A 15094-nucleotide genomic window follows, 5' to 3' on the forward strand; every position below is an offset into this window, starting at 1 on the left:
AACATTTTTAATCTATCTCATTTTAGAGTGTTGCTATGAAGTGCCTAGCTAAATTTGTTTTGCAGGGACTTAACCTAGTAGGATTCCAAAAAAGTTCTTAAATCTGTGCTTTGATGACTTGTGCTCATTTTGGAAAATTCTTGATCAATATTCCTTTAAATATCACTCATGTTCCATTTCCTTTTATCTCCTCCTGGGATATTAGCTAATATATTTATATATTTTGCCATATCTTATTATGACTCATACTCTTCATATTTTCCTCTCTTTCTTCTTTCAGTATTTTGGTGTGGATGTATTTTACTGTCTAATTTTTCATTTTGGCATTCCATTCTTTTGGGGGGAGGATCTAATATATTATTAAAACTCACGTCTAAAATTCTTATTATTAGCTATTTAAATCATTTTGTTTACAATTTCTGTTTGCTTCTTTACCTTTTCTGTTGTAGATTTCTCTGCCTTCTATTTAGTTAAAAACAACAGTAATTTTTATTTTAAGGTAACAGAAATATTTGAAATATTTCAAATATCTGAAATATTTGAATGACTAGACTCTCACTCAGTATCCAGTTTGTTTGTGTTCTTAACAAAGAATTGAGCAGAACATACAGAAATAGTAAGAAAGACAGAGATTTATTAAAGGAAAGCATGTTTTATAGAGTGGGAAGTAGCCAATGAAAAAAACTCAAGAGCATGTTAGGCTCATGGTGCTCCCATATGGTTTAGGATTGAAATTAAAGTATACTTGCAAAAACTTTAAGCCAACAGAACTGATGAGTGACAACCATCAGCAATACAATTGCTTTCTCAAGACTGAAAGGCATTCAGACTACAGGCAGTGACTGAGTAGTGTTTTAGGGTTGTTTTTTCTTTTCTTTCCTATAATGTGAGGAGTGCTGAGGGTGGAAATTAAGGAAATTGACAACTAAATGAGAGTCTTCACCCTGTTTTAAGGTCTAGGGGATTGTACTCTATATGAGCCTGCAAGGAACCAGCATGGCTACCAAAACCCACAGGTGTGGGTGCAAAACCCCAATGCTAATGATATTATACAGATCATGGGTTTATCGTTGGCTACTCTAAAGCAGTTAGGGCACAAGCTCCTTGGTTTTAGGCCAGAGTTCAAGGCGGTACAATAAGGGTAGGAGCATGATTTTTGGTTTGTAACAGAACATTAGGGAAAATTGTGAGGGTAGGATTGGATTTTCTAAGTTCATATTAGGCTGTTAAATAAGTATTATGAGAATAGGGTGCCCTTTAGAAGAGCCTAAAGGCATCCTATCCATTGTGAATCTAAGCCAGGTTGTCTCCCACAACATCTTTGTCTGCCTCATGATCTATCTCTGTTTCATGCCCCCTTCCTTAACTTTTTATCTCATTTGTGTGTCACTTTCTTGTTCTCACTCCTCTCACTCATTTTCTCATAGAAATTTATTTTTATCTCTGATAAATTTAGTTGAGGCAAAAGACTGTATTTGAGAACATAAAAATTTTTATGATGCTGTATTCTTCAAAAGAGGATCTAGTGATTTTTTGCTTTTCCTGATAGGCAGACAGTGTTTGTAAAGATCATCTTTATATGATGACTGAATTTTTCTACATACACAATCAGGTATATATTTGCCTTCTACTTATTACAAGAGGAGAGTCCTCATTTCACCATTTAGGCCCCTCATATTACAAGCAGTATGGCATGTTTGCCAGTTTTCTGATTTGTTGAGGCAAAATACCAAAATCTTTCTACAGTACTGAGACTGCTTAAATTATGACTTAGCATTTTAATCTACAGTACTGAGACTGCTTGAATTACCACTTAGCATTTTTAATCTAATAGATATTGCTTTCTACTTGGCATACTAACATCCTACCCTGTACATAAAGAGCTTATAATTTTGCAAATGATTTGTAGTAAAATCGCATGCAGAAATTTTGTCTCAATTTTCTATTATTTTTGTAATTTCCAACTGCTTTGGCATTCCTTTATTCTTTACATTACCAAGCACAGAATTAGCCAGATTCACCAAATATTCTGCTAAATCTAGCATTCACAAGAATTTTAGTCTGATAATTCCTGGATATTTTGTTCTAATCACATTTTAAGAGCATTCCAAGGTTTGTTTGTTTGTGTAGAACTGGGTATTAATTAGAAGCATGATCTCCTGTCTCTTAAGCAAGTGCTGTGCCACTGTGCTACATCTTTGCACCATTTTAAACTTTTGTTGTGAGATTGGATCTCATTAATCTGCCCAGGCTGGCTTTACCCATGATTCTCTTGCCTTTGGACAGTAGGATCAGTGTAGACTGTCATTATCTTAACTTCTCTCTAGTGTCTTTTGCACCATAATCATATTGTTCTTTTTGAGTCAAGTCACCTCAAGCTCATTGAAGGGAAATGACTAAATTTCTCTGCATAAAACTAGACTTAGGAATACCCACAATCAGACCTGAGTTTCATTTGTCCTTGCAAGAGATAGAGAAAAAAAAGTGTTTTCCCCCCTCTAGTTTTGAATACAACATTCAATGTAGAATCTTTACTTCATCTTTGTTCACCAAAATATGTTGAGGGAATTTCCCATATGTAATAATGATTTCTTTGGTGGACACCAGTTAGCTATACTGCAATCAATTCTTTTTTTAAATTTTTATTTTAGGGAAGGGTCTACAGGGTGTTCAGGGTCTCACTACTAGATCAGATTTATAGAGATCTGCTTGCTTACAGCCTCCCAAGAGCTATGTTTACAGGCTCACACCACCATGCCCAGTCTCAATTGCTGTCTTGGCATGTCCCAGGAGTGAGGTCGGCATGGCAGGCCTGGGGATCGAATCCCCGGCCCTTGCACCTGCTTGCAGGCTCTTTAATCTGCTGAGCTATTTGGCCTGCCCACAATTCAATTATGACACTATCCACCTTTAGATAGCGTCAGATTCCACAGGCTGAACTTAGAATTTCACAAGCCTCTTGTACTTCAGATTCCAATCACACATTTCTGAACAACTGCTTATAAATTGTTTCTCCTAAGCCTTCCTTGAGTTTAATTTGCCACAGAAGCTCACAGAACTCAGAGATATACTTTCCAGTCAGGTACCACATAATAACCTTTGGGTTCAATATTGGATTATATATATGACTGTTGTCCTGTAAGATTACGACAGCTGAAAATATTTTATAATCTAGTGACATGACAGCTGTTGATATTGCAGCATGTTACATTACTCACTTATTTGTGTTAATGCTGGTATGAACAAATCAATTGCACTATATATAAAACCATAGCACAGGTAACTCTGTACAAGGATAATACATGGTAAGGATAATAAATAATTATGTTGCTGACTTATGTATTGTTTATACTATGCTTTTATTATTATTTTAGGGTAGCCCTTTTACTTGCTTAAAAAAACATAAAAAAACTATCAACTACAAAATGATAAACAGCCTCAGGCAAGTCCTTCAAGGAAATACTACAGAAGCATTGACATTATATGAGAGGATGGCTCCATGCCTGTTATGATTCTGAAGATCTTCCAGTGAGAGAAGATAATGAGTTGAAAGACAGTGATACTGATGATCTTGACACAATGTGGACCTCAACTAATGTGTGCACTTCTTAGTTTTCAACTAAAATTTTAGAAATTTAAAATGATAATCTAAAAGTACACTCTTAATACAACCTGAGTGTATATATACCTGTACCACCTAGGGTTATGTAAGTGAAGCCTATGATGGCCACACAACAATGAAATTTCCCAGTGATGCATTTCTCAAAACATATTCCTATTGTTATGCCTGCACTTATATTTAACATCAAGTGAAAACATACACAAGGCAATACAGGGGAAAGAGCTTCCAAGACCTCTCTGGGCTGGCCACCCTCTCAGAATCTCCACCAGTTCAGCAACTTAAGAAATCTCTGAAGTGTTCTTTCAAAAACATACACAAAAAACTCTTTTTGAAGGATTACTTAGATATGTATGATGCATTAAATTATCTACTAATGGTTATCAACTCAATATTTCATTCTTCTCTCCCTGTTGGGGTGGTGGAGAAGAACAGAAAGTGCTAACCCTCTACCTATAATCATTTGGTTGGTTCTCCAGGAAGCCAGCCTTACATCTGGAGCCCATCCTGGAGTCCCCATCTTCAGTCATCTCAAAAGCATTCAAAAACACAGTTATCCCTTTAGTGACCAAAAGTATTTCAGGGGAGATGTGTCAGGAAACTGAGGATAAAAACAAGGTTATATGAATTATAATCACAGCATATTATTGCTACCTACTACCTGTATCATCTTTAGAAAATGTAATGATAAGTCTGGCTTCAGTTCTGAATGTAACTAGCAGAACCATTTGCCCAGTCCAGCTCCCCTTCTTCCCACTAACAGGACAAGATTCTAAGAAAAGATCTTTCTGCTACCTTTGTCCTGGAACATACAAGACCTGTTGTGTGCATATGAGAATCCTTACAGTGACCTGATTTTCTAACAACTGTAAACCCCCTTATTCTCTCAAGCTTCTTCTCCTTCACTTCGGGAAACTGGTCCATGGTTTGCAGACATCCTCATTACATGAATAATAAATCTTCCATACCCTCTTTTTTGCATGTGTGGCATCACTTTTCTCTACCTCTAAACAATTTCTTTTTTTTTATGTATGTGAGAAAGTCCATCCCATCTCAGGGGCAACAAAACAGAAAGTTTACTTGAATTTTTCATTTTCTGTATATTTCCTAATTCATATAGTGAAAAATATTGTTTTCCAATGAAAATATTTTTCAGGTTTAAAAATAACATCCAAAACAAAAGTGCCTAATCACTTCTCAGAAACTGTAGATATCAACAAATTATATATAACATACTAACAAGTTAAAACCAGAAAACCATGTTTCTCATTCTATTCTCTTATCCTTCATTATTTTCTTCTCTTCATAGTTTTTTGTCTCTATATGACATTGCAATGAATATCATTTTATTTTCTAATTTTATGTTTTTCTTCCCTATTAATATGTAAACTATATGAAGACAGGAACAATATATCTTATTCCTTTGTGTATTCCTGGAAGATTAATGTTTGTCAGATAGGCTATGGCCTATACATATATTTTACAAGAATAAAAGGATTAGTCTGTCAGCTATCTATAGACTCTGGAGTCTTGTTTTTACTTTTGACTTGAGCTAGCTATGTTTATAATAATCTTTATCCAAAGGCCTGAATCTATTACTCTGGACCTTAATGTGTAACTCTGCCCTTTGAACTTGACATTTGGAATTGATTGTCCTAGAATTCTATCTTTTGCTTCTTCCAAAGTCCTTTTATCTGATCAACTCTCTGGCTCTCAGTTCTCTGGACTCCCATTCTCTTAAACACTTGTTATCTAGAATGTATTTTTGATTGCAATCTTTAGACTGACATCAGTCCTCTCTATGGTATAGAGTAGAAATTAGTTATCTCTTTTTTACAAATGGGAAAATAGGAAATAATCTTTCTAAGGTCAAGTGACAAGTCAGTAAGTATAACCAGGAAAAGAAAATAAGTCTCCTGCTTCCCAGTCCAACTTTCTTCCCACTCTAACTCTCTTGAAGCCCAACTCAAAGAGAGACCTTTTCTCATAGTGCATCATCTTTTTGTCTCCAGAACCTACCAACTTGTGTTTGATAAAGGAAACACTATTTTTCTGTACCATCAGACCTTCTCCTAATTGATTTTTCTCATCTTTTAGCAGATTTGTAATTGTCAATTTACTCTCTGACTTAAAGGCTTCACCTGGCTTTGTCTATCTAACCCTTGGAGTAATTTAACTGTACCTTGTAAGACAGGTCCCTGAGTTTGTATTATTCTCTGTTGGCATTGTCTTTTCAATCAATCATTCATGAAAAATTCATGCCCAAGGTAAAGCCTTAGTGAGCCACAGTGAGAAGTATGTGATTATCTTTAAACAAAAGAAAATCTTAGATATTCTATGAAATTCACTAGAGAGAGCAGCCTTTAATAAGAAAATATTTTATCTGCTCTTTGTAATCCACAAGATACTCCTTTTTCCTTTAAAATTTATCTATTTCAATTCTTAGGTTTCCAGAAGTACTATAATCCATGATTCTAATAACTCCGAACATATAAAACCTCAACCTGAGCTTTGGATTAGTGATGAAAATATATCAGTTAAACAAATAAAGATAATATAAGCACAATGAGAACAATGTTATATCAGCTTTTCACATGATATTTCTCTGATATTGTGAATTATAAAACATTTTGAATTATTTATTGTACTTTTTTGTAATTCTGAAGTGATTCATTCTTTCCTTAGATAGATTGAATCTTAAAATCAAGACAGTCCCAGGTTCATGCGTACCTTGCTTTGTGTCTTGATCCCAGTCATAAAATAAAGTATGGCCCTACTCTTGAATTTGATATTGGCTCAAGAATGAACCTACACCTCCATCTTATTAATAACTCCTAAGAAACACACTGTATGGTTTATAATGTAGTTGCTCCAGTTTTGAAATAAAATAAATCTGATTTTGGACTCTGGTTCTACCACCTGTCAGCACTGTGCCCTTGGACAAGTTTACTTATTTCTTTGAGTGCATTGGATTCCCCATGAGTGAAATGGGAATATCAATGCCTTGCTCAAAACATTTTGATAGTTAAGTGACATTTTGCAGGAAAAGTGCTTCAGACTTGTATTTAATCACCTAAAACCATAGGAATATACATTTTGTAGCTGAAAGAATTCTTAGAAGAGCAATCTTAACTGTGTAGTTGAGGATTTATTCTCGCAAGAAAATTATTTTTATTTTATGTTTTACTAAGAGTCTGATCATTTCCATATTTCTCATGTTATAAAGAAGTCAAGATAAATTAATTAATAATGCTTTGTAACATAGCCATAAAATCTACCCTCACTACAAAATTCTTAGGGTCAGGAACTAATCTGTTCCCCATGAACAAAGACACAAAGATAAAATTTAGAGGAGTAAAATTGATAATAACACATTTTAGTATTATCATGTTCAAATGGAATTTTGAAAACAAGTTCACTATTTAAGAAAGAATATCCTTAATCTTAAAATTTTATTCTTAAAATTTTAATGAAATAACTTTACTAAAATTATTTAGTAGTGATAAAATCATAAGGGGTGCCTTAATAACAAATTATGGAGTTATAATATATAATGAGAACAATGTGACTTTTATTTCTTTCAGTTGTATCGTCTTTTTTCGGTTTTTTTTTTTTTACATAGTTTAATTGAATGGGTAGTAAATATTATATAATTAGGCTTTTTCTTAGTATCAAAGCATTCCCAAATGTAGTGACATAAGACAATAAATATGTATTCATGTTCATCAACCCATGGGTCAACTAGGTGATTCTTTTGACTGGGTGGTCAGCTATGGATCAGCTAGATAGTTTGGGGATCTTGTCTGGGTTTTCTCTTATTTGCAAGTTATCTTTCTATATGCTGGCTGGCTAGGATGGCTTCAGCTGGAACAACTGGTCTTCAATATACTCTTTCATCCTTTGAGAGTCTATTCTTTATTTGATCAAATGTTGATGGAAGATTGCACAAGAGAACATGGTACTTCACAAGACTTCTTACCATTTTTATAATTGCTTTCTTATCACTTCCATAAGTTTTTATAGGGCAGAGCTAATCATGGGAGCTTAGATACAAGGTATTTATATTTTGATGTGCACAATAGCACTATTATAATACTAAGAATATACGTAAAATTTATGAAAAATTTGAACAATTTTAATTTAACACGTATGATTTTTATGTATTTGTAATACAATAATTATCATTAAGTGTTATGGTATATATCTAGATATTCCCCAAAAGGCTTATAGATTCATGATTGGAGCTTTCCAAGGTGATTGGATCACAGAGTGAGATAAACATCAGTATATTAATATACTAATAAGTTTGTATCTAAATGTGGTGTTGAGAAGTAAAGCCCTGTTGAAAGAGATTGAGCCTTGGGGACATGGCCTTCAAGGGCACATCACCCTTTCATTCCCTCCTTCCTTCTCTCTGTTTCCTGAGCATATGATGTAAGTGCCTATTCCTCTATTGTGATCCTCTGCTGTCCTGACTGGACTCTGGACTGAACCCTTTACAAACTTTGAGCCAAAGCAAGCCTTTTCTTTAAATTGTAGGTATTGGATATTGTGTCTCAGTAACGAGGACAATAAAAAGACAAGATATATGACTTCAAATATTTTACCTATTTTATCTTCTAGTAGATGCTTCATTTCTGCTTTAATGTTTATATCTTTTATCTAGTTTGATTTTAGTTTAATACACAGTGAGAGACATGGATTCAACTTCAATGCTATGCATATATAGATAACCAGTTTTTCTAGCACCATTTGTTACATAAGTTATCTTTCATTCCATGTATGCTTTTAGCCACTTTCTTAAAGTCCAAATAGCTGAAAGTGCTCAGGGTTGTTTCTGTACTCTCTGTTTTATTCCACTGATCCTGATGTCTGATTTTTTTATTCCTATACCATGCTGTTTTTATGACTGTTGCTTTGTAGTATAACTTGAAATAAGGAATTATGATGCTCTTGCTTTATCTTGTTACCAAGGATTGCTTTTGGTATTATGGGTTTCTTCTGGTTTGAAACATTTTTTTTTTTACTTCAGTGGGGAATGCTGTTGGTATTTTAACTGGGATTGAATTAAATCTGTATATTGGTTTTGGTTGTATGACTATTTTGAATATATTTGTTTTATTTCATATTATTTCATATATGCCTTCTGACTCCTATGAATAAGAACTTTGGTGTTAGAAAAGAAACAAAATAGTCCAACCTGACCTCCATTTCTAGACCAAACAGCAACAACTAGGAGGACACATGCATCATGGTACTAAATTCAAAGTGACTTGCCTCAGAACTATACATTCATCTTTTAGGAACTGTCTCAAAGGAAATATTCTGCCCATTCAGGAAGATGTGATTACTCTTTTCTGAGCATTATACTCTGACCCCAGAGTTATTGATATAGACTCCTATTTTTGTATTCATAATGTTAGATTTCCAATCATTTGTTTTCCTATACATTTTCTCTCTAAAGTGATGAACTTCTGGATAATAGTTTATTCTTAGTATTCTGACTCTGTAGAGATCAGTATAAATCCTAGAACATTCACTCAGCACAGTCTTAGATGTAGTTTTTCAAAACATACACTTGCATCTTTTATAGCTACAGTTAAAATCTTTCAGTACACTCCATATTGCTTTCAATAAAAATTAAACTTTTACTTTAAGTCATGTCTTTTATTTTTTTTATTTTTAAAGAGAATACAGAATAGTAATAAAAAAGCTTGAAATTATACAGAACTTCACCAAATAAGATAATGCAAATTTGACTATTTGTTGTATTGAATATTTTTTTCAAGGATGAGGAATTTATTTTTAAAAAAGTTAATACTTGAATATTAAGCTGAAATTTGAAATGTAATGACTAGGCTTTTCTATACATTATATTTACATAATAACTGATTTTGATTTTCTAAGTACAGTTTCCTCAAGAGTTAGAAAAAGCAAAATATGTCATAGTCTCTGGGGCTCACTCTTCCTTCTCAGGCCAGCTGCCTCTTGGCAGAGCAAAGAACAGAAGTGAAGAAGCAACTGCTTCCTTCCCACTGTACTCACTTGCCCCCTTTTGTTTTAACTTGAGAGTTTCTGAATAATAATGCCAAATTATGTTTGGGTTTAAATGCTAGGTGACCACCCCAATCTACGGCTGTTTTGTTCAAGTAAACAGGACCAGAAAAGACATAGCTTTTGTCATAGCATCAGCAGGCATGCTATGACAAAAGTCAGGGGTTACTTATACACTTCCACTGTGATCGCTGAGTGAAGGGAGGTGTAGCCAGGTCAAGCTCATCTGTATCATGAGAGGTCTGACCTTCCAGCCTGGTATGCTAGTTTCAAACCTTCACTCTTCCACCTGTAAGGAATACTCCCCACCCTCCCACCCCCCACTGAGGTGGATGTCAAAGGAAGAGTCCATTCTGCTGCAGTCTTAACCTTCAGATATGGAAAATAACTACAGTGGAATTAAAGTATGTCACTAAAGTACAAATTGCTCCCATAGTGGTGGGGAAAATTCTGTTCAATGCTTTGAAATTTATGTATGTTGTAAATCTGTACAAACTATGATCTTAAACAAATTATCTGAAGACTTTCCCACAGGGATATAAAATTTAAGAGTAAATCCACTAAATGACTTCCTAAATTCCAAGAATCCATAATCTGCATTCATGATGTTTTGCTGTTACATAAGCTTTTTCAGGTCACTGGGACAAAGAGTTTTATAGAGACTGAAAAAATTGTGTTTTGTTTTTTGTTTAAAAAATATCAAGAAATTTTATGGCTCAGGGAATTGAAACCCAAATTTATAGGCAACGCTTCATTTTTATGGAATACAAAGCACTCTGTTTCTTCCATTTCTAATATCTCAGCAAGAGAAGCCACCACCAAGTCGTGCTCCTGCAGCACTTCTGGCTAGCTGGACACAGCTTGCTCAATCCTTGCTGAATGCTGCACAAGAGTGATAAGCTTCATGTCTCACACTTCTGGCATTCCACTTACTCTAGGGATGGAGGAGATATATAACTTGATACCAGGATAATTATTCTGCCCTGTCTCAGGTATTTGGGGGCATTGCTAGAACTTGGTCCTTGTCCTCTGCAGGAATACAGGACTCTCCAGTTTCCATCTTCCTGGCCAGATCTTCCATCGCTCTGGTATTAGTTGCAGCAACTAAAGAGTAAGAGGCAGTTCTTTGTGTAGCTCTGTTTTGATCTTGAAAAATATTCAGAACAACTTCCAGCAACTCTTGTATTGGTTTTGCTCCATTTTTAATGGCCTCTTCATACAGCCCAATGACATGAAAGGTGCCTTTTCTTACCAATAGCTTTGCTTTGCAGATCCAGAATTTAGCAAATTTATCGGTCACGGGAATATTGGACAAATGGTAAAATTTCTTTAGAAAGTACACCTTATTCGATGAATCTCAGACATTCTGCCAAAGTGCTGTTAATCTTTTTTTTTTCTTTTTGCTGTCTATCGACTTTATTTTCAAATCATAATCCCTAAACATAGCCAATGTCTGTTAAATTGTATGCTAACATTAGTCTTTAAAACATCTTTTACAAATAAAGGGAAGATGTAAGTACTGGGATTTCCTTCATAAATATTAATTGTAAAACAACTTCTTTCTGATTTTTTTTTTCCTGCTACATTTGACGCTTTTTTCAGACATGATCTTTGAGTACTTCCTTCGTTTTTATCTTCTGAACTCAGAATCATCCAGAAGTTCTTTCACAATAATTCTTTTCCTTTGCTTCTTGGGAATCTTATTGCACAGGTTCAACTATGCTTTCTTTCATTCCTCTTTTTCTTTCATGCTCTTCCAGAAGGAAAAATTCATTTGCTCTATGACTTTTCTTTTTGTTTTAATTTCCATAGGGGGTCGTTCATACATTTTCTCCTTAGATTTCTTCCATTCTTCTAGCTGTTTTCTTCCATCCTCTGCTGTTGTCTTTTTAATATTGAGATTAGTTTGGGTACCATTTGGGACTCCTCTCCCATTTCTGGTTGTGATACTACCTTGAGTTTTGGGAGCTGTCTTGCTCAGGAAAAGACTTTGAAAAGTCTTTTTCAACTTGGAGTCTTTGTTGAAAGCTGTTGGTTCTACTTGCCCTTATGCCAGGAATGGTTGGGATAATTGAGTTAAGGTTGAAAGGGTTCAAATTAGGCCTCTGGCTTATGGATTTTGATTTTTGCAGTGCACTTGTCTGGGACCTAAAACAAGGTTATGTGGTCTTCTCATCTTGCTTGATATTTGGATGTGTGTTGGTAGGTCCTCCCTGCAGCAAACTGGAATATGTCCTGGGTTTGGCATCTTTTACTTTCTCTTCAGTATCAGTGTATGACTGTACCTTAGTTACTTTTGATAGTTCATATTTACCTGTTAAAGTTTACATCCTTTATGTTCTTGATCTCTGGTTTCTTTGGTGCTTGAGTCCTACTAAGGGTCTGAACGAAGTGAGAAGGAACTGTCCTTGTGGGGTTTTCTGGTCTTATAAGCCCTGCTCCTTTAGAGAGTTGCTGTAACTTTACTGGGAGAGTCATTATTTGTGTTTTTCTAAAAAATTGTTTATTAATCTTGTCTTTCAGGATAGCACTATTCTTCAAACTTTTGTCAAAAACTTGTTTAGCCGTCAAATTACTCTTGGTTTGATTGTAAGAGTTAGTCTTTGGCTTGCTTGTGGTACATAATGCAGGATCTGGATTCTTGGGTTCTGATAAGATTTGAGGCATGTTCACTTGTTCTGCTCTATGAGAAGGCCATCTAAAGAGTTGCTTTCAACAAGGGTGTTATCCACTGAATCTGTATGTTTTGCATTTACTTGACCTGTTATCTGCTTCTTTGTAGTTTTCAGTCCCTGTGCCTTAAGTGACCACATGGATTTTCTGTTTTCTTTTCTTTTTTCTTTTTATTTTTTTGCAGTTCCAGGGATTGAACTCAGGACCTTGTGCTTGCCAGACAAGTGCTTATTCTACTGAGCTATCTCCCCGGCCTCCTCATGGGTTTTCTTGACAGTTTCCCTTTAGTAGATGATCCAGCGTCATGTTGCTGGTGACTCTTACTGGAAGGTTTACCATTTGGGTTAGAAGAAACAGTCTCTTGCAGTCAGACTTCTGCACACAAGTTTTGGTGCCTCTAACTTTGGCTTCTTGGATGTTGTTATATTAGCTGGTCTGGACTGGAGCTTAATGCTAATAGGCATTGCAGCTTTGATAGGCAAAACAGCATGGTTGGTAACATGCTTTTTGGGTTCAATGGTAGATTTAGAAGGTGATGGATTTCGGTAATTATTCTTGGCTTTTAGGTAAGGTGTGGTGTTTTGGTTCTTCAGTTTGCCCTTGGCTGCTAGGTATTCCAGTAGTTTTTTCTGCCATTCTGCCATGGTGTCCATAGCAGAGAGCCTGGACTCACCATGACTTCTCAGTGACAGTTTTCCTTTCAAAGCTGTTGTACTGAATATTGTCTTCAGATTTGTTATTCAGATTACCAGATATATGTGTGCTACTCATGTGTCTTTCAATGTCATAATCTTATTACTTACACAATAGAGGTTATATTTTCTTGAGAAACTATATAGAATTAATTGTTATAACCACAAGAAAAAGCTAGTAGTTTCACAAATCTTGGAGTTTTTATTCTTATTGCTCGCTTTGAGTGGAATAGCAAGTGTATTTTTATGTTGTCTGGCTAATGTTTAGAGACTATATGTTAGTGTGTGTGTGTGTCTGTGTGTGTGTGTGCGTTATGTGTGTGTTTTAACATTGTGGATTGTTACTATTTATATTGTTGCTCTTAAATCTACTAACTATCCTATACTCTTTTCTTGATTGTGATTTTTTATTGTGTTTCTCATGTATTTTACATATAGACAATCATGTCATCTGTGAACAATGAACTTCAAATCTTTCTTTAAACTTCTAATATTTCTTTTGCTTTTCTATCTTACTACACTAGAACTTTCAGTATGATGTTTAATAGAAACAACAGTGTTGACATTTTTGTTTCCTGACTTTAAGAGGAATATTTCTCACATTTCAACTTTTTATCATTGATTACTATAAATTTTAAAGAAATATAATAAAGGAAGATTGATTTCCAATTTATGAAGAGCTTTTAAAGTTTTGCATGAGTATTAAATTTATCAGATGCTTTTACTACACATATTTGTTGATAAATATCTCTAGCATATTCTGTCAATATGGCGATTTATATTGGTAATTTTTAACTGTTTCAATTTTTAACATTGAATTGTCCTTTCCTAGGTTATATCTTCTATCATGTTGTTGGTAGTCTATTTTTTGTGTAGATAGTATACTTGTGGATTTGAAGTAATAATAGCAATTTTCATTCAATTCTTATTGCTGGGACTGAATATAATTTTTTTTCATTTTCCTACTGTTCTTACCTGGCTATAGAAACCTCATAAAATAAGTTGGATAAATTTCTATCTTTTTCTTTTTTTTCAATTTAAATGTGTATAATACAGATACATGTAGATAAATTCAAGTTATGCAAATGCTTCCAGAAAGTGGTACTCTATCTATGCCCTCTCTTTTGATCCCTGCTTCCAGAAGGAAGGCTCTGTGGGCTTTTTTTAAATAAAGAATTAAGATAATAAATAAGGCTTTTTGACTATTATATCTTTCCAAGACTTCAAAACTCTGCTTTTGTGCTGAAAATGTAGCCACAGACAACACCTAATGCATGAGGGTTACTTTACAAAAACAAGCAACAATCAGGATTTGATCCCTATCCTAGGAACAATTATTTACATTTCCTTTACACTTTTCTTATATTATTTCTATATTTCTAATTAAAATTTCAGTGCTATTATTTACTCAGTTTAGTTTTAGTTTTTATTTATTGACTTTTTAACAAGAGATGAATTCATTTCTTAAACACTTTTTGCCACCAAATAAGGCATTTTTCCTTATACCTTCTCTGCATACTCTATATTTCTACTGTTTTGCTTAGATTAACATCAATGATATTTTTATGAATAAATACTAATACTGATGACTGTTATGGTTTGTTTCCAGTTTTCCCCTGAAAGCCTCATGCAGTGATTGGAATGGCTTCTAGAGTTTGTGATTAATTCATGGTCCATTGGAGGGATTATGAGTGTGAGTGATAACCCACTCTGGGGGTGTAATCTGCATACAATATAAGGAAGGGAGAGAGGCTTGATAGCTGCTGCAGCCCCTCCTTCTCCCTTTGCTGTTTGCTGTTCTCAGCTGCTATGAACTGCTGCTCTTTGCCATATGCCACACTGCCTTAGAGCCAGATAAGTACAGACTCAATCTTGCACTGTGAGCTAAATAAAACTCTCCTTCCTTAATTCTGGGTGGTGGATATTTTGTCCCAGCAATGAGAGAAAAGTAACTGAGACAATGACACTTATAATATATAATTAACTTCCTTTATCTTCTATGACCAACCTAGTATGCCTCCTGACTTTTGGTAATTAAGTCTTTTTTTTTTTTTTT

General features: G+C 34.6%; 1 protein-coding gene and 1 pseudogene across 1 annotated transcript in view; one reads left to right on the top strand and one right to left on the bottom strand.

Annotated features, from left to right (window-relative positions):
• Agbl4 (ATP/GTP binding protein like 4) overlaps window positions 1-15094 on the top strand; it is a 1571060-nt gene that overhangs the window by 768323 nt on the left and 787643 nt on the right. The gene's annotated exons all lie outside the window — the stretch shown is intronic.
• The window catches only part of LOC105743220, an 11887-nt pseudogene continuing 7165 nt past the window's right edge, over window positions 10373-15094 (bottom strand).

The sequence above is a fragment of the Octodon degus genome, unplaced genomic scaffold (genome assembly GCF_000260255.1).
Source record: "Octodon degus isolate 3935 unplaced genomic scaffold, OctDeg1.0 scaffold00107, whole genome shotgun sequence".
NCBI lineage: Eukaryota > Metazoa > Chordata > Mammalia > Rodentia > Octodontidae > Octodon > Octodon degus.